The sequence below is a fragment of the Pseudophryne corroboree genome, chromosome 2, assembly GCF_028390025.1.
Source record: "Pseudophryne corroboree isolate aPseCor3 chromosome 2, aPseCor3.hap2, whole genome shotgun sequence".
In the NCBI taxonomy this organism is placed as follows: Eukaryota; Metazoa; Chordata; class Amphibia; order Anura; family Myobatrachidae; genus Pseudophryne; species Pseudophryne corroboree.
The window spans coordinates 548,389,245-548,413,690 of NC_086445.1; positions in this window are offsets into that span (position 1 = coordinate 548,389,245).

Genomic DNA, 24,446 nt, shown 5'->3' on the forward strand with positions numbered 1-24,446 from the left:
CGTTTGGTTTTAATACAGACACCGTGGCTTAACAAATGAATTCCAAATTGGACTGTACCAATACTGTTGTTTATACAGTCAGAAATCATATGACACAACATATACCATCTATAGAGTATAGTTTAGTATATGGTACAGTTCTTTAAATTTATCTTTGCAAGCTTCATACACTTACATATGTTTTCTGGGTATTTTTTCTGCATTTTAACTACAAAAAAAGCCCATTGTGATAGGGTATTGTATCACCTGATCACCTTTTGTATGTCTTCATTGATAGGTGAAGGGTCACACTAACGTAGGTAACGTCAACCAAATCTGTATCATGTCCTTGCTTCCACCTGATCCTTAATCTACTTTCCAGTAGTAGGGGTGGTCACCAGGGACCAACTGAGGACAACCCAATGGCCTAAGCTATAAACGCGTGATAAACCTTGGTTCCACCCCTTTCCAATAAATATAACACTACCATAGAAATATAAAGTGAATACCCAAAAGGGGTTGACTAACTTATTACTTGGGATAGAGTTGACTGAGTAGATAAATAAGTTCCCACACAATTCTCTATAAACTTTCTTGTTCCGCCTTTCATAGGGTTGGGATGGATATCCCAGCAGACGGGATGCCGGCAGTCAGAATACCGACCAAAGCATCCAGATGATCTAAATCCCGACAACCTTCCCTCAATGGCCCCCTCTAAACCTTGCTGTTTGCAGCCTAACCGCTAACCCTCCTCGGTGGTGCCTAATCCTAAACCTCCCCTTTCCTGCATTGGTATTTTGACAGCCAGGATCCCGGCCCCCAGGATCCTAATCAGATACCCTTTCTAAAGTTATAAATAAATATTGGAAAGTTTCCTAAGATGGCTATACACTGAAGATTTCTCTAACGTCCTAGTGGATGCTGGGGACTCCGTAAGGACCATGGAGAATAGCGGCTCCGCAGGAGACTGGGCACAGCTAAGAAAGAATTAGGACTACCTGGTGTGCACTGGCTCCTCCCACTATGACCCTCCTCCAGACTTCAGTTAGAATCCTGTGCCCGGCCGAGCTGGATGCACACTAGGGGCTCTCCTGAGCTCCTAGAAAGAAAGTATATGTTAGGTTTTTTATTTTACAGTGAGATCTGCTGGCAACAGACTCACTGCAGCGAGGGACTAAGGGGAGAAGAAGCGAACCTACCTAACTGGTGGTAGCTTGGGCTTCTTAGGCTACTGGACACCATTAGCTCCAGAGGGATCGACCGCATGGAACCGGCCATTGGTGTTCGGTCCCGGAGCTGCGCCGCCGGCCCCCTTACAGAGCCAGAAGCAAGAAGAATCCGGAAAATCGGCGGCAGAAGACATCAGTCTTCACCAAGGTAGCGCACAGCACTGCAGCTGTGCGCCATTGCTCCTCATACACACTTCACACTCCGGTCACTGAGGGTGCAGGGCGCTGGGGGGGGGGGCGCCCTGAGAAGCAATAAATACACCTTGGCTGGCAAATATATCACAATATATAGCCCCAGAGGCTATATATGTGATAAATACCCCTGCCAGAATCCATAAAAAAGCGGGAGAAAAGTCCGCAAAAAGGGGCGGAGCTATCTCCCTCTGCACACTGGCGCCATTTTTCCCTCACAGTTCCGCTGGAAGGAAGCTCCCTGACTCTCCCCTGCAGTCTACACTACAGAAAAGGGTAAAAAAGAGAGGGGGGGGGGCACTAAATTTAGGCGCAAAATACATATATAGCAGCTATAGGCGATATAATTTAGTTAATCCCTGTATTATATAGCGCTCTGGTGTGTGCTGGCATACTCTCTCTCTGTCTCCCCAAAGGGCTTTGTGGGGTCCTGTCTTCTGTCAGAGCATTCCCTGTGTGTGTGCGGTGTGTCGGTACGGCTGTGTCGACATGTTTGATGAGGAGACTTATTTGGAGGAGGAGCAGGTGCCTATAAATGTGTTGTCACCCCCTGCGGGGCAGACACCGGAGTGGATGGACTTGTGGAAGGAATTACGCGAAAGTGTCGACTCCTTACATAAAAAATTTGACGACATGCCAAATGTGGGGCAGCCGGCTTCTCAGCCCGTGCCTTCCCAGACGTCTCAAAAGTCATCAGGGGCTCTAAAACGCCCGCTACCTCAGGTGACAGACACAGATGTCGACACGGATACTGATACCAGTGTCGACGACGAAGAGACTAATGTAATGTCCAATAGGGCCACTCGTTATATGATTGAGGCAATGAAAAATGTTTTACACATTTCTGAGGTGACCCCAGGTACCACAAAAAAGGGTATTATGTTTGGGGAGAAAAAACTACCAGTAGTTTTTCCCCCTTCTGAAGAATTAAATGACGTGTGTGAACTAGCGTGGGCTTCCCCTGATAAAAAATTTGTAATTTCAAAAAAATTACTAATGGTGTACCCTTTCCCGCCAGAGGATAGGTCACGTTGGGAAACACCCCCTAAGGTGGATAAAGCACTTACGCGCTTATCAAAAAAGGTGGCACTGCCGTCCCAAGATACGGCCGCCCTAAAGGAACCTGCTGACAGAAAGCAGGAGGCTCTCCAAAAAGCTATATATATACACACTGGTATACTGAGACCAGCTATTGCCTCAGCATGGATGTGCAGTGCGGCAGCTGCATGGTCAGACTCCCTGTCAGAGAACATTGACACCCTAGACAGGGACACTATATTGCTAAACGTAGAGCATATTAAAGACGCTGTCTTTTACATAAGAGATGCACAGAGGGATATTTGCCGGCTGGCATCAAAAATAAGTGCACTGTCCATTTGTGCCAGGAGAGGGTTATGGACCCGGCAGTGGACAGGGGATGCAAATTCCAAAAGGCACATGGAAGTTTTGCCTTATAAGGGTGAGGAGTTGTTCGGGGATGGTCTTTCAGACTTAGTTTCCACAGCAACAGCTGGGAAGTCGGCATTTTTGCCACAGGTCCCCTCACAACCAAAGAGAGCACCGTATTATCAGGTGCAGTCCTTTCGCCCCCAAAAGAGCAGACGGGGTAGAGGCGTGTCCTTTCTGCCCAGAGGCAGAGGTAGGGGAAAAAAGCTGCAGCATACAGCCACTTCCCAGGAACAAAAGTCCTCCCCCGCTTCTTCTGCTAAGTCCGCCGCATGACGCTGGGGCTCAGCAGGCGGAGCCAGGTACGGTGGGGGGCCGTCTCAAAAACTCCAGCAATCAGTGGGCTCGCTCACAGGTAGATCCCTGGATCCTTCTAGTGGTATCTCAGGGGTACAGGCTGGAATTCGAGACATCCCCCCCCGCCGTTTCCTCAAATCTGCCTTACCAACGACTCCTTCAGAAAGGGAGGCTGTGTTAGAGGCAATTCACAAGCTGTATTCCCAGCAGGTGATAGTCAAGGTGCTCCTACTTTAACAAGGACGGGGTTACTATTCCACAATGTTTGTGGTACCGAAACCGGACGGTTCGGTGAGACCCATTTTAAATTTGAAATCCTTGAACACATATTTGAAAAAATTCAAGTTCAAGATGGAATCGCTCAGGGCGGTTATTGCAAGCCTGGAAGAGGGAGATTACATGGTATCTCTGGACATCAAGGATGCTTACCTGCATGTCCCCATTTACCATCCTCACCAGGAGTACCTCAGATTTGTGGTACAGGATTATCATTACCAATTCCAGACGTTGCCGTTCGGCCTGTCCACGGCACCGAGGGTATTTACCAAGGTAATGGCCGAATTCTGGACACGGTCCAGAAAAAAGTGTTTCTCCCAGAGGAGAAAGCTGAGGAGCTGTCGTCTCTAGTGAGAGGCCTCCTGAAACCAAAACAGGTGTCGGTGCATCATTGCACGCGAGTCCTGGGAAAGATGGTAGCTTCCTACGAAGCGATTCCATTCGGCAGGTTCCATGCCAGAACTTTTCAGTGGGACCTGTTGGACCAATGGTCCGGATCGCATCTTCAAATGCATCGGTTGATAACCCTGTCTCCAAGGACCAGGGTGTCTCTGCTGTGGTGGCTGCAGAGGGCTCATCTCAGAGAGGGCCGCAGATTCGGCATACAGGACTGGGTCCTGGTGACCACGGATGCCAGCCTTCGGGGCTGGGGGGCAGTCACTCAGGGAAGAAACTTCCAAGGACTTTGGTCGAGTCAGGAGACTTCCCTACACATAAATGTTCTGGAACTGAGGGCCATTTACAATGCCCTAAGTCAAGCAAAGCCCCTGCTTCAAAACCGGCCGGTTCTGATCCAGTCAGACAACATCACGGCGGTCGCCCATGTAAATCGACAGGGCGGCACAAGAAGCAGGGCGGCGATGGCAGAAGCCACAAGGATTCTCCGTTGGGCGGAAAATCACGTGTTAGCACTGTCAGCAGTGTTCATTCCGGGAGTAGACAACTGGGAAGCAGACTTCCTCAGCAGGCACGACCTCCACCCGGGAGAGTGGGGACTTCATCCAGAAGTCTTCCAACTGATTGTAAACCGTTGGGAAAGGCCACAGGTGGACATGATGGCGTCCCGCTTAAACAAAAAGCTGGAAAAATATTGCGCTAGGTCAAGAGACCCTCAGGCGATAGCTGTGGACGCTCTAGTGACACCGTGGGTGTACCGGTCGGTTTATGTGTTCCCTCCTCTTCCTCTCATACCCAAGGTACTGAGGATAATAAGGAGAAGAGGCGTAAGAACTATACTCATTGTTCCGGATTGGCCAAGAAGAGCTTGGTACCCGGAACTTCAAGAAATGATCTCAGAGGACCCATGGCCTCTGCCGCTCAGACAGGACCTGCTGCTGCAGGGGCCCTGTCTGTTCCAAGACTTACCGCGGCTGCGTTTGACGGCATGGCGGTTGAACGCCGGATCCTAAAAGAAAAGGGTATTCCGGAGGAAGTCATTCCTACACTTATTAAAGCTAGGAAAGATGTAACCGTACAACATTATCACCGCATATGGCGAAAATATGTTGCGTGGTGTGAGGCCAGGAAGGCCCCAACGGAGGAATTCCAGTTAGGTCGATTTCTGCACTTCCTACAGTCGGCTGTGACTATGGGCCTAAAATTGGGTTCCATTAAGGTTCAGATTTCGGCTCTGTCGATTTTCTTCCAAAAAGAACTGGCTTCACTGCCTGAAGTTCAGATATTTGTCAAGGGAGTGCTGCATATTCAGCCTCCTTTTGTGCCCCCAGTGGCACCGTGGGACCTCAACGTGGTGTTGGGTTTCCTAAAGTCACATTGGTTTGAGCCACTCAAAACCGTGAATTTAAAATATCTCACGTGGAAAGTGGTCATGCTTTTGGCCTTGGCTTCGGCAAGGCGGGTGTCAGTATTGGCGGCTTTGTCATGTAAAAGCCCCTACTTGATTTTCCATATGGATAGGGCAGAATTGAGGACTCGTCCCCAATTTCTTCCTAAGGTGGTATCAGCTTTTCACTTGAACCAACCTATCGTGGTGCCTGCGGCTACTAGGGACTTGGAGGACTCCAAGTTACTGGACGTAGTCAGGGCCTTGAAAATTTATGTTTCCAGGACGGCTGAAGTCAGGAAGACTGACTCGCTATTTATCCTGTATGCACCAAACAAGATGGGTGCTCCTGCTTCAAAGCAGACTATTGCTCGCTGGATTTGTAGCACAATTCAGCTTGCGCATTCTGTGGCTGGCCTGCCACAGCCTAAATCTGTAAAAGCCCATTCCACGAGGAAAGTGGGCTCTTCTTGGGCGGCTGCCCGAGGGGTCTCGGCTTTACAACTTTGCCGAGCTGCTACTTGGTCAGGGGCAAACACGTTTGCAAAATTCTACCTTGAGTTCTCTCATTCGGTGCTGCAGAGTCATCCGCACTCTCCCACCCGTTTGGAAGCTTTGGTATAATCCCCATGGTCCTTACGGAGTCCCCAGCATCCACTAGGACGTTAGAGAAAATAAGATTTTACTCACCGGTAAATCTATTTCTCGTAGTCCGTAGTGGATGCTGGGCGCCCGTCCCAAGTGCGGACTGTCTGCAATACTTGTATATAGTTATTGTTAACTAAAAGGGTTATTGTTGAGCCATCTGTTGAGAGGCTCTGTTATGTTCATACTGTTAACTGGGTATAATATCACGAGTTATACGGTGTGATTGGTGTGGCTGGTATGAGTCTTACCCGGGATTCAAAATCCTTTCCTTATTGTGTCAGCTCTTCCGGGCACAGTATCCTTACTGAAGTCTGGAGGAAGGTCATAGTGGGAGGAGCCAGTGCACACCAGGTAGTCCTAATTCTTTCTTAGCTGTGCCCAGTCTCCTGCGGAGCCGCTATTCCCCATGGTCCTTACAGAGTCCCCAGCATCCACTACGGACTACGAGAAATAGATTTACCGGTGAGTAAAATCTTATTTTAACATGATCTGAACAATGATTTTTCATTGCCTCCTTACACAAAACAATGGGGCAGATGAATTAAGCCTAGAGAAGTGATAAAGCAGTGGTAAGTGGAAGAGGACAATACACCAGCCAGTCATTACGGGTTTGAAAAATGACAGTTAGGAGCTGATTGGTGCGCTATCACCTTCCACTTATCACTGCTTTATCACTTCTCAAGACTTAATACAGCTGCCCCAGTGGTGGAACTAGCGAGCGGTGGGCTCAGGTGCAACAAAATGCTTTGGGACCCCCTCTCATCCCATCCAAGTCCACCCCCCTCCCCCCAACTCCAAAATAGAGATTCTTTGCATGCTCCCATATTATATATATATATATTTTCTGTACTATATTATGCTATGTATCTGTTAAGCGCCTTGGGTCCTATTGGAGAAAGAGCGCTATATAAATAAAATTATTATTATTATTATTATATATATGTACACACATATACACAGTGGTGCAAGTAGAAATTTTTTTTTAGTTGTGCTGTGTGCACGCACCTGTGCTGCGACCATGGCAATAAATTGGTGTTGCCACATGCCACATGGGGCGTGGCTATTGAAAATGGGGGCGTAATACACATATTACCCAAATAGTGTAGTGCCAGATACACATATGCCCCCACAGTGCCAGTTATGCCCGCACAGTGCCAGATACACACATGCCCCCACAGTGCAAGATACACATATGCCCCTACAGTGCCAGATTGCTCCCATGGTGCCAGATACACATATGCCCCTGCAGTGCCAGCTATGCCCCCACATTGCCAAATACACATGCCCCACAGTACTAGATATGCCCCCACTGTGCCAGATACACATATTCCGCCACGTTGCCAGATATGCCCCCACATTGCCAAATACACATGCCGCATGCACAGTGCTAGATATGTCCCCACTGTGTCAGATACACATATACTGCCACATTGCAGATATGCCCCCACATTGCCAAATACATATGCCCCCACAGTGCTAGATTTGCCCCCACAGTGCCAGATACACATATTCCTCCACATTGCCAGATATGTCGCCACATTGCCAGATACACATGCCCCCACGGTGCCAGATATGCCCCCACAGTGCTAGATATGACCACACAGTGCCAGTTTAGATATTTTTACCTGCGCGTTGCCAGGGGTTTCATGTACATTGCCAGGGGTCTCCAGCACGTTGCTATGGGTTTCATGTGCGTTGCCAGGGGTTTCATGCACATTGCCAGGGGTCTCCAGCACCTTGCTATGGATTTCATGCGTGTTGCCAGGGGTTTCCTGCACATTGCCAGGGGTCTCCTCCGCGTTGCCAGGGTTCTCCTACGCGTTGCCAGTTGGGTCCCCTGCAAGTTGCCAGGGGTCTCCTGGCTGCTGTTCCAGTTTGGGAGGGTGTGTGTGGGCAGGCTGTATAATTCAAGCCCCCGCAGTGGATTGAGATGCGCTGGGGGCTGTGGCAGCACTTCCGTACATTACAGTGTGAAAAAAACCCTTAAAATGCCCACCGCCGGGGAGACAGGCGCTAGAGGTCAAAGGTGACTTCTAGCGCCTGTCTCCGCCTTGGCGGCGGCCATTTTTGGTTCGGTTTTTTTACATTGCAAAGTATGGAAGCACTGTCGCAGCCCCAGCACGTCTCAATTCACTCACTGCGGGGCTGCAGCGGTTGGAATAGGTGGCACCTATGCATTGGTCCTCTTGACAGCGGTGGGCCCAAGTGCAAGGCACTGCTTGCACTGGCGGTACTTCCGCCACTGAGCTGCCCCAATGTATCATAGGGGTTCCCAAACACGGTCCTCAAGGCACACGAACAGTCCAGGTTTTAAGGATATCCATACTTGAGCACAGGTGTCTTAATTAGTACCTATCACTAAAACCTAGATTGTTAGGGGCGATTCAATTGTTTTATCATGCCTGATCTCCCATCTAAGGTGTTGGGAGATTGAGGGACAATATTCAAATACTGTTCTATTTTGCACTGTTTGCATCCATAAGTGTTGGGTTTAGCCGCGTAAAATGGCTAAGCCCGACCAAAGTGCTGGGTGCTATGTGAAAAGTGCCATTTGACTGCACAAACGGGTAACTTTTGTACATTTCAGCTCGCCAGGAGACTGCAAGCTGAAATGTGTCTCCCCATGGCTAATCGCACCTGAACGGAGCAACAAATTAAATATTCCATCGGGTGCCACCTAGTGGCAGTCAAGGGGAAAACGATTGAATTCCGCCATTCGTGTGCCTGAGGACCAAGGTTGGAAAACAATTATGAATCTGCATGATGTTAGGAGTGAAATCAACGGGTCACAAATGTTTTTCTGCTGTTTTCCAGCTTTTGATTATAATTTTTTATGTAGTCACTGAACAATAATCGTTCACAATGGTTGCAAATTGACAGAATTGGAGAGATGAGCGGTTAAGTCTTTTTGAAAACCGAACACACCCGAACTTTGTAGCTTCGAGTGGAACCAAGTCCCAGCTCAGGTCACGTTGGTGTCAGACCTCGAATTTAAAAAACATTTTGGTGTTTTTAATGGCATGTACTGTAAGTCCCTCTTTTGTGATTTAAAGTGCCATTTCACACTGGAAATTAATGTTATTGATACTAATAATACTGGAATAACAACAGGTCCAAAAAAATACATTGTTTTAGCTGTTTTTATCAATTTTAATTAGAGATGTGCATCAGACCATTTTTTATGGTTTTTATTCCACTTCATTACCCAGTTTTGGTTTTGCAAAAATGCTGTATGACTGCTTTTGTATTTTTTTTTTAATTGACAATAAAGCTCAAATCAAATAAGTTGGGTCCTTATTTCTTCCTTCAGTATTATTACCCTCAATAACATTCATTTCCAGTCATTTCCACTCAATTTTATCTACTTCACAGCTGACAATATTGTTTTTATCTAGTTTGGGCCGAAGGCTGAAGCAAGCTGGCTGGTTACTAAGCGACAAAGCAGCGGCACAAACACAAGTTCGTTAATAGCACACTTATGAAACCTTGCCACAGCAGTTGCAGAAATGAAAAGTGGTGCAAGATGGAATTGTCCTTGGGCTCTCGCACTCACACTTATGTTGGATATTAAAAAACACATGCACAGTTTAACAAAATAAGTACTTCAGTGACAGGGATTGACACTTTTATGGCTGAAGTGCTTGGTTTTTTTTGGGCCCACTCTGATCATTAATGGGGAGGTTGATGATGAGTGTGTTAATTACATTCCTATCTTGTAAAATAAATGTCATGAACTTGCCGCAAATGGCGTAACATGGAGGACGTGAATACATGGCTAACATTCCTACTTCTGCTAACTTTGGCCTCACAAATGGAGCAGATGCCTTTACATAAGTTGTCAGGAATTGGGTAAAAATAACTCCACACAAAAAGTGTCAGATAGTAGTAGTACACACATTTCACCTTCATCCTGTTCCATTTCCACACAGGCAACCTCAATTTCCATTATGTCCTCATCACCATCTTTACTTGTACTGCTCCCCTCATTTGCAGATGGTGCAGAAATGATGGAAGGAGTCAAAAGAGGCTTCTATATGAGGACAGTTATGAGGACAGTGTGAGAAATTTCAGACTCACACATAGCTTACATGGACACCCCTAGACTCTGAATGGTTCTTAACACACAGTTTGTTCTTCTGTCTTAGTGGTTTTACTTTTTTTTGGACACCTCTTCTAGATTCTGAGTGAAAAGGTCTTGAATCATCATGAGAGGCAGAAGAAGATGCCTCACTGACATTTTCAAAACCATAACTCATAAATAAAGGACAATTTTATGTTTTTCTGAACTAAACATTCCCTTTATTAGAAGTGTTTTTGCTTTTGTCTTTACCCTGTAAAATATATATTTTTTTTATTTCAAATGCCCTGACCTAAACCCGTTATGCTGTTGAGCATTGGCTTTAGATGACATTGAAGGACTAGTATTGTCATCATGACTGGTTGCAGCAGCTGCAAAGATCATTTTTGGTTGCTGTTCCTGCTCTTCTCCATTTTTTAAATGCCAGTTCCGCTCACACTGCGTGGAGTTAGACCACTTTTATATGTGTGTGAAGTGAACAATGTGCACTGGGGTACAGAGCATACTGGGGTAGATTGCACAGAACAGTACAATATATATATATATATATATATATATATATATATATATATATAGATAGATAGTTGGAATAGGCGGCACTCACAGGAATTTTCAAAGAAGAAAGTAATCAGACCAAGCAGTCTATCTTGTCAACGTTTCAATTTAGTAAATAAATTTTCGTCATATTCCAACTATCTATACATTGCTTTTGGAGGGCACCAAGGTCGATGCAATTTACAAGCTGGAGTGCCGGGCATTTGTCTGCATATATATATATATTTTTTTTTTTTAACTGGCAGCTTGGCTCACACTGCGTGGAGTCAGACTGCTTTTATATGTACGTGAAGTGAACAAAGCGCACTGTGGTACAGAGCATACTGGGGAAAGAGTGCATTGAACAGTACAAATAACACAGCAATATTTTTTTATTCTTTTTTTAACTGGCAGCTCAGCTCACACTGCATGGAGTCAGACCACTTTTATATGTACATGAAGTGACAAAGCACACTTTTTTATATTTCATTCTTTTTTAGATGAACACAGCATAGCCACTTAATGGAAACAGCACAGCCACATAATGGATACAGCACAGCAACTTGTAGATGGACAGAGCACAGCCACTTAATGGACATAGCACAGCCGCTTATAGATGGACACAGCAAAGCCACTTAATGGTAGAGATGAGCGCCGGAAATTTTTCGGGTTTTGTGTTTTGGTTTTGGGTTCGGTTCCACGGCCGTGTTTTGGGTTCGACCGCGTTTTGGCAAAACCTCACCGAATTTTTTTTGTCGGATTCGGGTGTGTTTTGGATTCGGGTGTTTTTTTCAAAAAACCCTAAAAAACAGCTTAAATCATAGAATTTGGGGGTCATTTTGATCCCAAAGTATTATTAACCTCAAAAACCATAATTTACACTCATTTTCAGTCTATTCTGAATACCTAACACCTCACAATATTATTTTTAGTCCTAAAATTTGCACCGAGGTCGCTGTGTGAGTAAGATAAGCGACCCTAGTGGCCGACACAAACACCGGGCCCATCTAGGAGTGGCACTGCAGTGTCACGCAGGATGTCCCTTCCAAAAAACCCTCCCCAAACAGCACATGACGCAAAGAAAAAAAGAGGCGCAATGAGGTAGCTGTGTGAGTAAGATAAGCGACCCTAGTGGCCGACACAAACACCGGGCCCATCTAGGAGTGGCACTGCAGTGTCACGCAGGATGTCCCTTCCAAAAAACCCTCCCCAAACAGCACATGACGCAAAGAAAAAAAGAGGCGCAATGAGGTAGCTGACTGTGTGAGTAAGATAAGCGACCCTAGTGGCCGACACAAACACTGGGCCCATCTAGGAGTGGCACTGCAGTGTCACGCAGGATGGCCCTTCCAAAAAACCCTCCCCAAACAGCACATGACGCAAAGAAAAAAAGAGGCGCAATGAGGTAGCTGACTGTGTGAGTAAGATAAGCGACCCTAGTGGCCGACACAAACACCGGGCCCATCTAGGAGTGGCACTGCAGTGTCACGCAGGATGGCCCTTCCAAAAAACCCTCCCCAAACAGCACATGACGCAAAGAAAAAAAGAGGCGCAATGAGGTAGCTGACTGTGTGAGTAAGATAAGCGACCCTAGTGGCCGACACAAACACCGGGCCCATCTAGGAGTGGCACTGCAGTGTCACGCAGGATGGCCCTTCCAAAAAACCCTCCCCAAACAGCACATGACGCAAAGAAAAAAAGAGGCGCAATGAGGTAGCTGACTGTGTGAGTAAGATAAGCGACCCTAGTGGCCGACACAAACACCGGGCCCATCTAGGAGTGGCACTGCAGTGTCACGCAGGATGGCCCTTCCAAAAAACCCTCCCCAAACAGCACATGACGCAAAGAAAAATAAAAGAAAAAAGAGGTGCAAGATGGAATTGTCCTTGGGCCCTCCCACCCACCCTTATGTTGTATAAACAGGACATGCACACTTAAACCAACCCATCATTTCAGTGACAGGGTCTGCCACACGACTGTGACTGATATGACGGGTTGGTTTGGACCCCCCCCAAAAAAGAAGCAATTAATCTCTCCTTGCACAAACTGGCTCTACAGAGGCAAGATGTCCACCTCATCATCATCCTCCGATATATCACCGTGTACATCCCCCTCCTCACAGATTATCAATTCGTCCCCACTGGAATCCACCATCTCAGCTCCCTGTGTACTTTGTGGAGGCAATTGCTGCTGGTCAATGTCTCCGCGGAGGAATTGATTATAATTCATTTTAATGAACATCATCTTCTCCACATTTTCTGGATGTAACCTCGTACGCCGATTGCTGACAAGGTGAGCGGCGGCACTAAACACTCTTTCGGAGTACACACTTGTGGGAGGGCAACTTAGGTAGAATAAAGCCAGTTTGTGCAAGGGCCTCCAAATTGCCTCTTTTTCCTGCCAGTATAAGTACGGTCTGTGTGACGTGCCTACTTGGATGCGGTCACTCATATAATCCTCCACCATTCTTTCAATGTTGAGAGAATCATATGCAGTGACAGTAGACGACATGTCCGTAATCGTTGTCAGGTCCTTCAGTCCGGACCAGATGTCAGCAACAGCAGTCGCTCCAGACTGCCCTGCATCACCGCCAGTGGGTGGGCTCGGAATTCTGAGCCTTTTCCTCGCACCCCCAGTTGCGGGAGAATGTGAAGGAGGAGATGTTGACAGGTCGCGTTCCGCTTGACTTGACAATTTTCTCACCAGCAGGTCTTTCAACCCCAGCAGACTTGTGTCTGCCGGAAAGAGAGATCCAAGGTAGGTTTTAAATCTAGGATCGAGCACGGTGGCCAAAATGTAGTGCTCTGATTTCAACAGATTGACCACCCGTGAATCCTTGTTAAGCGAATTAAGGGCTCCATCCACAAGTCCCACATGCCTAGCGGAATCGCTCCGTGTTAGCTCCTCCTTCAATGTCTCCAGCTTCTTCTGCAAAAGCCTGATGAGGGGAATGACCTGACTCAGGCTGGCAGTGTCTGAACTGACTTCACGTGTGGCAAGTTCAAAGGGCATCAGAACCTTGCACAACGTTGAAATCATTCTCCACTGCACTTGAGACAGGTGCATTCCACCTCCTATATCGTGCTCAATTGTATAGGCTTGAATGGCCTTTTGCTGCTCCTCCAACCTCTGAAGCATATAGAGGGTTGAATTCCACCTCGTTACCACTTCTTGCTTCAGATGATGGCAGGGCAGGTTCAGTAGTTTTTGGTGGTGCTCCAGTCTTCTGTACGTGGTGCCTGTACGCCGAAAGTGTCCCGCAATTCTTCTGGCCACCGACAGCATCTCTTGCACGCCCCTGTCGTTTTTTAAAAAATTCTGCACCACCAAATTCAAGGTATGTGCAAAACATGGGACGTGCTGGAATTTGCCCATATTTAATGCACACACAATATTGCTGGCGTTGTCCGATGCCACAAATCCACAGGAGAGTCCAATTGGGGTAAGCCATTCTGCGATGATCTTCCTCAGTTGCCGTAAGAGGTTTTTAGCTGTGTGCGTATTCTGGAAAGCGGTGATACAAAGCGTAGCCTGCCTAGGAAAGAGTTGGCGTTTGCGAGATGCTGCTACTGGTGCCGCCGCTGCTGTTCTTGCGGCGGGAGTCCATACATCTACCCAGTGGGCTGTCACAGTCATATAGTCCTGACCCTGCCCTGCTCCACTTGTCCACATGTCCGTGGTTAAGTGGACATTGGGTACAACTGCATTTTTTAGGACACTGGTGAGTCTTTTTCTGACGTCCGTGTACATTCTCGGTATCGCCTGCCTACAGAAGTGGAACCTAGATGGTATTTGGTAACGGGGGCACACTGCCTCAATAAATTGTCTAGTTCCCTGTGAACTAACGGCGGATACCGGACGCACGTCTAACACCAACATAGTTGTCAAGGCCTCAGTTATCCGCTTTGCTTGCTGTGATATTTCATCTTCCTCGCAAAGGACTGTTGGACAGTTAATTGCTTACTGGAAGTAGTACAAGTGGGCTTACGACTTCCCCTCTGGGATGACCATCGACTCCCAGCAGCAACAACAGCAGCGCCAGCAGCAGTAGGCGTTACACGCAAGGATGCATCGGAGGAATCCCAGGCAGGAGAGGACTCGTCAGAATTGCCAGTGACATGGCCTGCAGGACTATTGGCATTCCTGGGGAAGGAGGAAATTGACACTGAGGGAGTTGGTGGGGTGGTTTGCGTGAGCTTGGTTACAAGAGGAAGGGATTTACTGGTCAGTGGACTGCTTCCGCTGTCGCCCAAAGTTTTTGAACTTGTCACTGACTTATTATGAATGCGCTGCAGGTGACGTATAAGGGAGGATGTTCCGAGGTGGTTAACGTCCTTACCCCTACTTATTACAGCTTGACAAAGGGAACACACGGCTTGACAAATGTTGTCCGCATTTCTGGTGAAATACTTCCACACCGAAGAGCTGATTTTTTTGGTATTTTCACCAGGCATGTCAACGGCCATATTCCTCCCACGGACAACAGGTGTCTCCCCGGGTGCCTGACTTAAACAAACCACCTCACCATCAGAATCCTCCTGGTCAATTTCCTCCCCAGCGCCAGCAACACCCATATCCTCCTCATCCTGGTGTACTTCAACACTGACATCTTCAATCTGACTATCAGGAACTGGACTGCGGGTGCTCCTTCCAGCACTTGCAGGGGGCGTGCAAATGGTGGAAGGCGCATGCTCTTCACGTCCAGTGTTGGGAAGGTCAGGCATCGCAACCGACACAATTGGACTCTCCTTGTGGATTTGGGATTTCGAAGAACGCACAGTTCTTTGCGGTGCTTTTGCCAGCTTGAGTCTTTTCAGTTTTCTAGCGAGAGGCTGAGTGCTTCCATCCTCATGTGAAGCTGAACCACTAGCCATGAACATAGGCCAGGGCCTCAGCCGTTCCTTGCCACCCCGTGTGGTAAATGGCATATTGGCAAGTTTACGCTTCTCCTCCGACAATTTTATTTTAGGTTTTGGAGTCCTTTTTTTACTGATATTTGGTGTTTTGGATTTGACATGCTCTGTACTATGACATTGGGCATCGGCCTTGGCAGACGACGTTGCTGGCATTTCATCGTCTCGGCCATGACTAGTGGCAGCAGCTTCAGCACGAGGTGGAAGTGGATCTTGATCTTTCCCTAATTTTGGAACCTCAACATTTTTGTTCTCCATATTTTAATAGGCACAACTAAAAGGCACCTCAGGTAAACAATGGAGATGGATGGATACTAGTATACAATTATGGATGGACTGCCGAGTGCCGACACAGAGGTAGCTACAGCCGTGGACTATTGTACTGTACTGTGTCTGCTGCTAATATAGACTGGATGATAATGAGATGTAGTATGTATGTATAAAGAAGAAAGAAAAAAAAACCACGGGTAGGTGGTATACAATTATGGATGGACTGCCGAGTGCCGACACAGAGGTAGCTACAGCCGTGGACTACCGTACTGTGTCTGCTGCTAATATAGACTGGTTGATAATGAGATGTAGTATGTATAAAGAAGAAAGAAAAAAAAAACACGGGTAGGTGGTATACAATTATGGACGGACTGCCGAGTGCCGACACAGAGGTAGCTACAGCCGTGGACTACCGTACTGTACTGTGTCTGCTGCTAATATAGACTGGATGATAATGAGATGTAGTATGTATAAAGAAGAAAGAAAAAAAAAACCACGGGTAGGTGGTATACAATTATGGATGGACTGCCGAGTGCCGACACAGAGGTAGCTACAGCCGTGGACTACCGTACTGTGTCTGCTGCTAATATAGACTGGTTGATAATGAGATGTAGTATGTATAAAGAAGAAAGAAAAAAAAACCACGGGTAGGTGGTATACAATTATGGACGGACTGCCGAGTGCCGACACAGAGGTAGCTACAGCCGTGGACTACCGTACTGTGTCTGCTGCTAATATAGACTGGTTGATAATGAGATGTAGTATGTATAAAGAAGAAAGAAAAAAAAACCACGGGTAGGTGGTATACAATTATGGATGGACTGCCGAGTGCCGACACAGAGGTAGCTACAGCCGTGGACTATTGTACTGTACTGTGTCTGCTGCTAATATAGACTGGATGATAATGAGATGTAGTATGTATGTATAAAGAAGAAAGAAAAAAAAACCACGGGTAGGTGGTATACAATTATGGATGGACTGCCAAGTGCCGACACAGAGGTAGCTACAGCCGTGGACTACTGTACTGTGTCTGCTGCTAATATAGACTGGTTGATAAAGAGATGTAGTATGTATGTATAAAGAAGAAAAAAAAAAACCACGGGTAGGTGGTATACAATTATGGATGGACTGCCGAGTGCCGACACAGAGGTAGCTACAGCCGTGGACTACCGTACTGTGTCTGCTGCTAATATAGACTGGTTGATAATGAGATGTAGTATGTATAAAGAAGAAAGAAAAAAAAAACACGTGTAGGTGGTATACAATTATGGACGGACTGCAGAGTGCCGACACAGAGGTAGCTACAGCCGTGGACTACCGTACTGTGTCTGCTGCTAATATAGACTGGTTGATAAAGAGATGTAGTATGTATGTATAAAGAAGAAAGAAAAAAAAACCACGGGTAGGTGGTATACAATTATGGACGGACTGCCGAGTGCCGACACAGAGGTAGCTACAGCCGTGGACTACCGTACTGTACTGTGTCTGCTGCTAATATAGACTGGTTGATAAAGAGATGTAGTATGTATGTATAAAGAAGAAAGAAAAAAAAACCACGGGTAGGTGGTATACAATTATGGATGGACTGCCGAGTGCCGACACAGAGGTAGCTACAGCCGTTGACTACTGCACTGTGTCTGCTGCTAATATAGACTGGTTGATAAAGAGATGTAGTATGTATGTATAAAGAAGAAAGAAAAAAAAACCACGGGTAGGTGGTATACAATTATGGATGGACTGCCGAGTGCCGACACAGAGGTAGCTACAGCCGTGAACTACCGTACTGTGTCTGCTGCGACTGGATGATAAATAATGATATAAAAAATATATATATATATCACTACTGCAGCCGGACAGGTATATATTATATAATGACGGACCTGCTGGACACTGTCTGTCAGCAGAATGAGTTTTTTATAGAATAAAAAAAAAAACACCACACAAGTCACACGACGAGTGTTTAACTTTTTCAGGCAATCACAATATAGTATACTACTAACTATACTGGTGGTCAGTGTGGTCAGGTCACTGGTCAGTCACACTGGCAGTGGCACTCCTGCAGCAAAAGTGTGCACTGTTTAATTTTAATAATATGTACTCCTGGCTCCTGCTATAACCTATAACTGGCACTGCTCCCCAGTCTCCCCCACAATTATAAGCTGTGTGAGCACAGTCAGATATATACATAGATGATGCAGCACACTGGGCTGAGCAGTGCACACAGATATGGTATGTGACTGAGTCACTGTGTATCGTTTTTTTCAGGCAGAGAACGGATTATATTAAATAAAACTGCACTGTCTGGTGGTCACTGTGGTCAGTCACTACTAAACTCTGCACTCTCTACAGTACTCCTAAGCTCCAGTAAATCAAGTGTCTCTGTCTCAAATCAATCTCACTCTCTCTCTTCTAATCTAAATGGAGAGGACGCCAGCCACGTCCTCTCCCTATCAATCTCAATGCACGTGTGAAAATGGCGGCGACGCGCGGCTCCTTATATAGAATCCGAGTCTCGCGAGAATCCGACAGCGTCATGATGACGTTCGGGCGCGCTCGGGTTAACCGAGCAAGGCGGGAAGATCCGAGTCGCTCGGACCCGTGAAAAAAAACATGAAGTTCGGGCGGGTTCGGATTCCGAGGAACCGAACCCGCTCATCTCTACTTAATGGACATAGCACAGCCACTTATAGATGGACACAGCACAGCCACTTAATGGATACAGCACAGCAACTTATAGATGGGCACAACACAGCCACTTGAAGATGGACACAGGAGAGTCATCACCGTGGGGTCCTTATATAGAAGACAAAACCCACGAGAATCCAACACCAAGAGGATGAAGTTTTGCCTCGATTTGAAATCTGATCCTGGCTGGAAAACCCAAACCAGGGCTCGGATTGACCCGGAAACTGGAAGATCCTTTTTTTTTGGGGGTGGGGGGTGGGGAAGCGGGGACAGGGAGGGTCCCAGATTCAACGTAATCTGAAATGTTCACCTCTAATTTTCATGAATTCCATAAACAAAGCAAAACCGAATCTGAACCAAAACACTTGAGGGTGGTTTTGCCAAAACCAAAACACTGGGGTCCACGCACATCTCTAACTGGGACAATTATTATCGTTCAGTGTATGGTCAGTAAACAATAAACAGTTCTAAATATATAAACAGTAATTGATAAGTGGACTTAACTATTACATTAGAGACTGAGGGCCTGATTTACTATCATTTGCTAATGTGAGAACGCACGCACTGAGCGATTATCGGCAGTCTGCGCATATGCTGTGAACGCATTGCACTCTGCATTTGTAGCCTAATTGTAAAGAGAATGCAATTTGATTGACAGAAAGTAACCATTTGTGGGTGGCAACATGGCATTTGGGGGGAGTGGTTGGGAAAATGCAGGCGTGTCATGGCCGTTTTGTGTATCTGATGTCATCTGCGAATGCTGTGATGAAAAACATGGCACCTGGTACTACTGCATTCACATTATTTTGAGTAGGATGGGTCAGCCGCAACTGTCAATTGTGGGCCTGATTCACTACCACTTGCAAATGTGAGATTGCACACAGTGAGCAATTATCAGCAGACTGCGCATGTGCTGTGAACGCATTGCGCGTGTGCGAAGTAGAGATGAGCGCCTGAAATTTTTCGGGTTTTGTGTTTTGGTTTTGGGTTCGGTTCCGCGGCCGTGTTTTGGGTTCGAACGCGTTTTGGCAAAACCTCACCGAATTATTTTTGTCGGATTCGGGTGTGTTTTGGATTCGGGTGTTTTTTTCAAAAAACCCTAAAAAACAGCTTAAATCATAGAATTTGGGGGTAATTTTGATCCCAAAGTATTATTAACCTCAAAAAACATAATTTACACTCATTTTCAGCCTATTCTGAACACATCACACCTCACAATATTATTTTTAGTCCTAAAATTTGCACCGAGGTCGCTGTGTGAGTAAGATAAGCGACCCTAGTGGCCGACACAAACACCGGGCCCATCTAGGAGTGGCACTGCAGTGTCACGCAGGATGTCCCTTCCAAAAAACCCTCCCCAAACAGCACATGACGCAAAGAAAAAAAGAGGCGCAATGAGGTAGCTGTGTGAGTAAGATTAGCGACCCTAGTGGCCGACACAAACACCGGGCCCATCTAGGAGTGGCACTGCAGTGTCACGCAGGATGTCCCTTCCAAAAAAACCTCCCCAAACAGCACATGACGCAAAGAAAAAAAGAGGCGCAATGAGGTAGCTGACTGTGTGAGAAAGATAAGCGACCCTAGTGGCCGACACAAACACCGGGCCCATCTAGGAGTGGCACTGCAGTGTCACGCAGGATGGCCCTTCCAAAAAACCCTCCCCAAACAGCACATGACGCAAAGAAAAAAAGAGGCGCAATGAGGTAGCTGACTGTGTGAGTAAGATTAGCGACCCTAGTGGCCGACACAAACACCGGGCACATCTAGGAGTGGCACTGCAGTGTCACGCAGGATGTCCCTTCCAAAAAACCCTCCCCAAACAGCACATGACGCAAAGAAAAAAAGAGGCGCAATGAGGTAGCTGTGTGAGTAAGATTAGCGACCCTAGTGGCCGACACAAACACCGGGCCCATCTAGGAGTGGCACTGCAGTGTCACGCAGGATGTCCCTTCCAAAAAACCCTCCCCAATCAGCACATGATGCAAAGAAAAAGAAAAGAAAAAAGAGGTGCAAGATGGAATTATCCTTGGGCCCTCCCACCCACCCTTATGTTGTATAAACAAAACAGGACATGCACACTTTAACCAACCCATCATTTCAGTGACAGGGTCTGCCACACGACTGTGACTGATATGACGGGTTGGTTTGGACCCCCCCCAAAAAAGAAGCAATTAATCTCTCCTTGCACAAACTGGCTCTACAGAGGCAAGATGTCCACCTCATCTTCACCCTCCGATATATTACCGTGTACATCCCCCTCCTCACAGATTATCAATTCGTCCCCACTGGAATCCACCATCTCAGCTCCCTGTGTACTTTGTGGAGGCAATTGCTGCTGGTCAATGTCTCCGCGGAGGAATTGATTATAATTCATTTTAATGAACATCATCTTCTCCACATTTTCTGGATGTAACCTCGTACGCCGATTGCTGACAAGGTGAGCGGCGGCACTAAACACTCTTTCGGAGTACACACTTGTGGGAGGGCAACTTAGGTAGAATAAAGCCAGTTTGTGCAAGGGCCTCCAAATTGCCTCTTTTTCCTGCCAGTATAAGTACGGACTGTGTGACGTGCCTACTTGGATGCGGTCACTCATATAATCCTCCACCATTCTATCAATGTTGAGAGAATCATATGCAGTGACAGTAGACGACATGTCCGTAATCGTTGTCAGGTCCTTCAGTCCGGACCAGATGTCAGCATCAGCAGTCGCTCCAGACTGCCCTGCATCACCGCCAGCGGGTGGGCTCGGAATTCTGAGCCTTTTCCTCGCACCCCCAGTTGCGGGAGAATGTGAAGGAGGAGATGTTGACAGGTCGCGTTCCGCTTGACTTGACAATTTTGTCACCAGCAGGTCTTTCAACCCCAGCAGACCTGTGTCTGCCGGAAAGAGAGATCCAAGGTAGGCTTTAAATCTAGGATCGAGCACGGTGGCCAAAATGTAGTGCTCTGATTTCAACAGATTGACCAGCCGTGAATCCTTGTTAAGCGAATTAAGGGCTGCATCCACAAGTCCCACATGCCTAGCGGAATCGCTCCGTGTTAGCTCCTTCTTCAATGCCTCCAGCTTCTTCTGCAAAAGCCTGATGAGGGGAATGACCTGACTCAGGCTGGCAGTGTCTGAACTGACTTCACGTGTGGCAAGTTCAAAGGGCATCAGAACCTTGCACAACGTTGAAATCATTCTCCACTGCACTTGAGACAGGTGCATTCCACCTACTATATCGTGCTCAATTGTATAGGCTTGAATGGCCTTTTGCTGCTCCTCCAACCTCTGAAGCATATAGAGGGTTGAATTCCACCTCGTTACCACTTCTTGCTTCAGATGATGGCAGGGCAGGTTCAGTAGTTTTTGGTGGTGCTCCAGTTTTCTGTACGTGGTGCCTGTACGCCGAAAGTGTCCCGCAATTCTTCTGGCCACCGACAGCATCTCTTGCACGCCCCTGTCGTTTTTTAAAAAATTCTGCACCACCAAATTCAAGGTATGTGCAAAACATGGGACGTGCTGGAATTGGCCCAGATTTAATGCACACACAATATTGCTGGCGTTGTCCGATGCCACAAATCCACAGGAGAGTCCAATTGGGGTAAGCCATTCCGCGATGATCTTCCTCAGTTGCCGTAAGAGGTTTTCAGCTGTGTGCGTATTCTGGAAAGCGGTGATACAAAGCGTAGCCTGCCTAGGAAAGAGTTGGCGTTTGCGAGATGCTGCTACTGGTGCCGCCGCTGCTGTTCTTGCGGCGGGAGTCCATACATCTACCCAGTGGGCTGTCACAGTCATATAGTCCTGACCCTGCCCTGCTCCACTTGTCCACATGTCCGTGGTTAAGTGGACATTGGGTACAGCTGCATTTTTTAGGACACTGGTGACTCTTTTTCTGAGGTCTGTGTACATTTTCGGTATCGCCTGCCTAGAGAAATGGAACCTAGATGGTATTTGGTACCGGGGACACAGTACCTCCAACAAGTCTCTAGTTGGCTCTGCAGTAATGATGGATACCGGAACCACGTTTCTCACCACCCAGGATGCCAAGGCCTCAGTTATCCGCTTTGCAGTAGGATGACTGCTGTGATATTTCATCTTCCTCGCAAAGGACTGTTGAACAGTCAATTGCTTACTGGAAGTAGTACAAGTGGGCTTACGACTTCCCCTCTGGGATGACCATCGACTCCCAGCGGCAACAACAGCAGCGCCAGCAGCAGTAGGCGTTACACGCAAGGATGCATCGGAGGAATCCCAGGCAGGAGAGGACTCGTCAGACTTGCCAGTGACATGGCCTGCAGGACTATTGGCATTCCTGGGGAAGGAGGAAATTGACACTGAGGGAGTTGGTGGGGTGGTTTGCGTGAGCTTGGTTACAAGAGGAAGGGATTTACTGGTCAGTGGACTGCTTCCGCTGTCACCCAAAGTTTTTGAACTTGTCACTGACTTATTATGAATGCGCTGCAGGTGACGTATAAGGGAGGATGTTCCGAGGTGGTTAACGTCCTTACCCCTACTTATTACAGCTTGACAAAGGGAACACACGGCTTGACACCTGTTGTCCGCATTTCTGGTGAAATACCTCCACACCGAAGAGCTGATTTTTTTGGTATTTTCACCTGGCATGTCAACGGCCATATTCCTCCCACGGACAACAGGTGTCTCCCCGGGTGCCTGACTTAAACAAACCACCTCACCATCAGAATCCTCCTGGTCAATTTCCTCCCCAGCGCCAGCAACACCCATATCCTCCTCATCCTGGTGTACTTCAACACTGACATCTTCAATCTGACTATCAGGAACTGGACTGCGGGTGCTCCTTCCAGCACTTGCAGGGGGCGTGCAAATGGTGGAAGGCGCATGCTCTTCACCTCCAGTGTTGGGAAGGTCAGGCATCGCAACCGACACAATTGGACTCTCCTTGTGGATTTGGGATTTCGAAGAACGCACAGTTCTTTGCGGTGCTTTTGCCAGCTTGAGTCTTTTCAGTTTTCTAGCGAGAGGCTGAGTGCTTCCATCCTCATGTGAAGCTGAACCACTAGCCATGAACATAGGCCAGGGCCTCAGCCGTTCCTTGCCACTCCGTGTGGTAAATGGCATATTGGCAAGTTTACGCTTCTCCTCCGACAATTTTATTTTAGGTTTTGGAGTCCTTTTTTTTCTGATATTTGGTGTTTTGGATTTGACATGCTCTGTACTATGACATTGGGCATCGGCCTTGGCAGACGACGTTGCTGGCATTTCATCGTCTCGGCCATGACTAGTGGCAGCAGCTTCAGCACGAGGTGGAAGTGGATCTTGATCTTTCCCTAATTTTGGAACCTCAACTTTTTTGTTCTCCATATTTTATAGGCAGAACTAAAAGGCACCTCAGGTAAACAATGGAGATGGATGGATTGGATACTAGTATTGGATACCTGCCGACTGCCGACACAGAGGTAGCCACAGCCGTGAACTACCGCACTGTACACTGGTTGATAAAGAGATAGTAGTATACTCGTAACAACTAGTATGACACTATGACGACGGTATAAAGAATGAAAAAAAAACCACGGTTAGGTGGTATATATTATAATAATAATACAATTATGGATGGACGGACTGCCTGCCGACTGCCGACACAGAGGTAGCCACAGCCGTGAACTACCGCACTGTACACTGGTTGATAAAGAGATAGTAGTATACTCGTAACAACTAGTATGACACTATGACGACGGTATAAAGAATGAAAAAAAAACCACGGTTAGGTGGTATATATTATAATAATAATACAATTATGGATGGACGGACTGCCTGCCGACTGCCGACACAGAGGTAGCCACAGCCGTGAACTACCGCACTGTACACTGGTTGATAAAGAGATAGTAGTATACTCGTAACAACTAGTATGACACTATGACGACGGTATAAAGAATGAAAAAAAAACCACGGTTAGGTGGTATATATTATAATAATAATACAATTATGGATGGACGGACTGCCTGCCGACTGCCGACACAGAGGTAGCCACAGCCGTGAACTACCGCACTGTACACTGGTTGATAAAGAGATAGTAGTATACTCGTAACAACTAGTATGACACTATGACGACGGTATAAAGAGTGAAAAAAAAACCACGGTTAGGTGGTATATA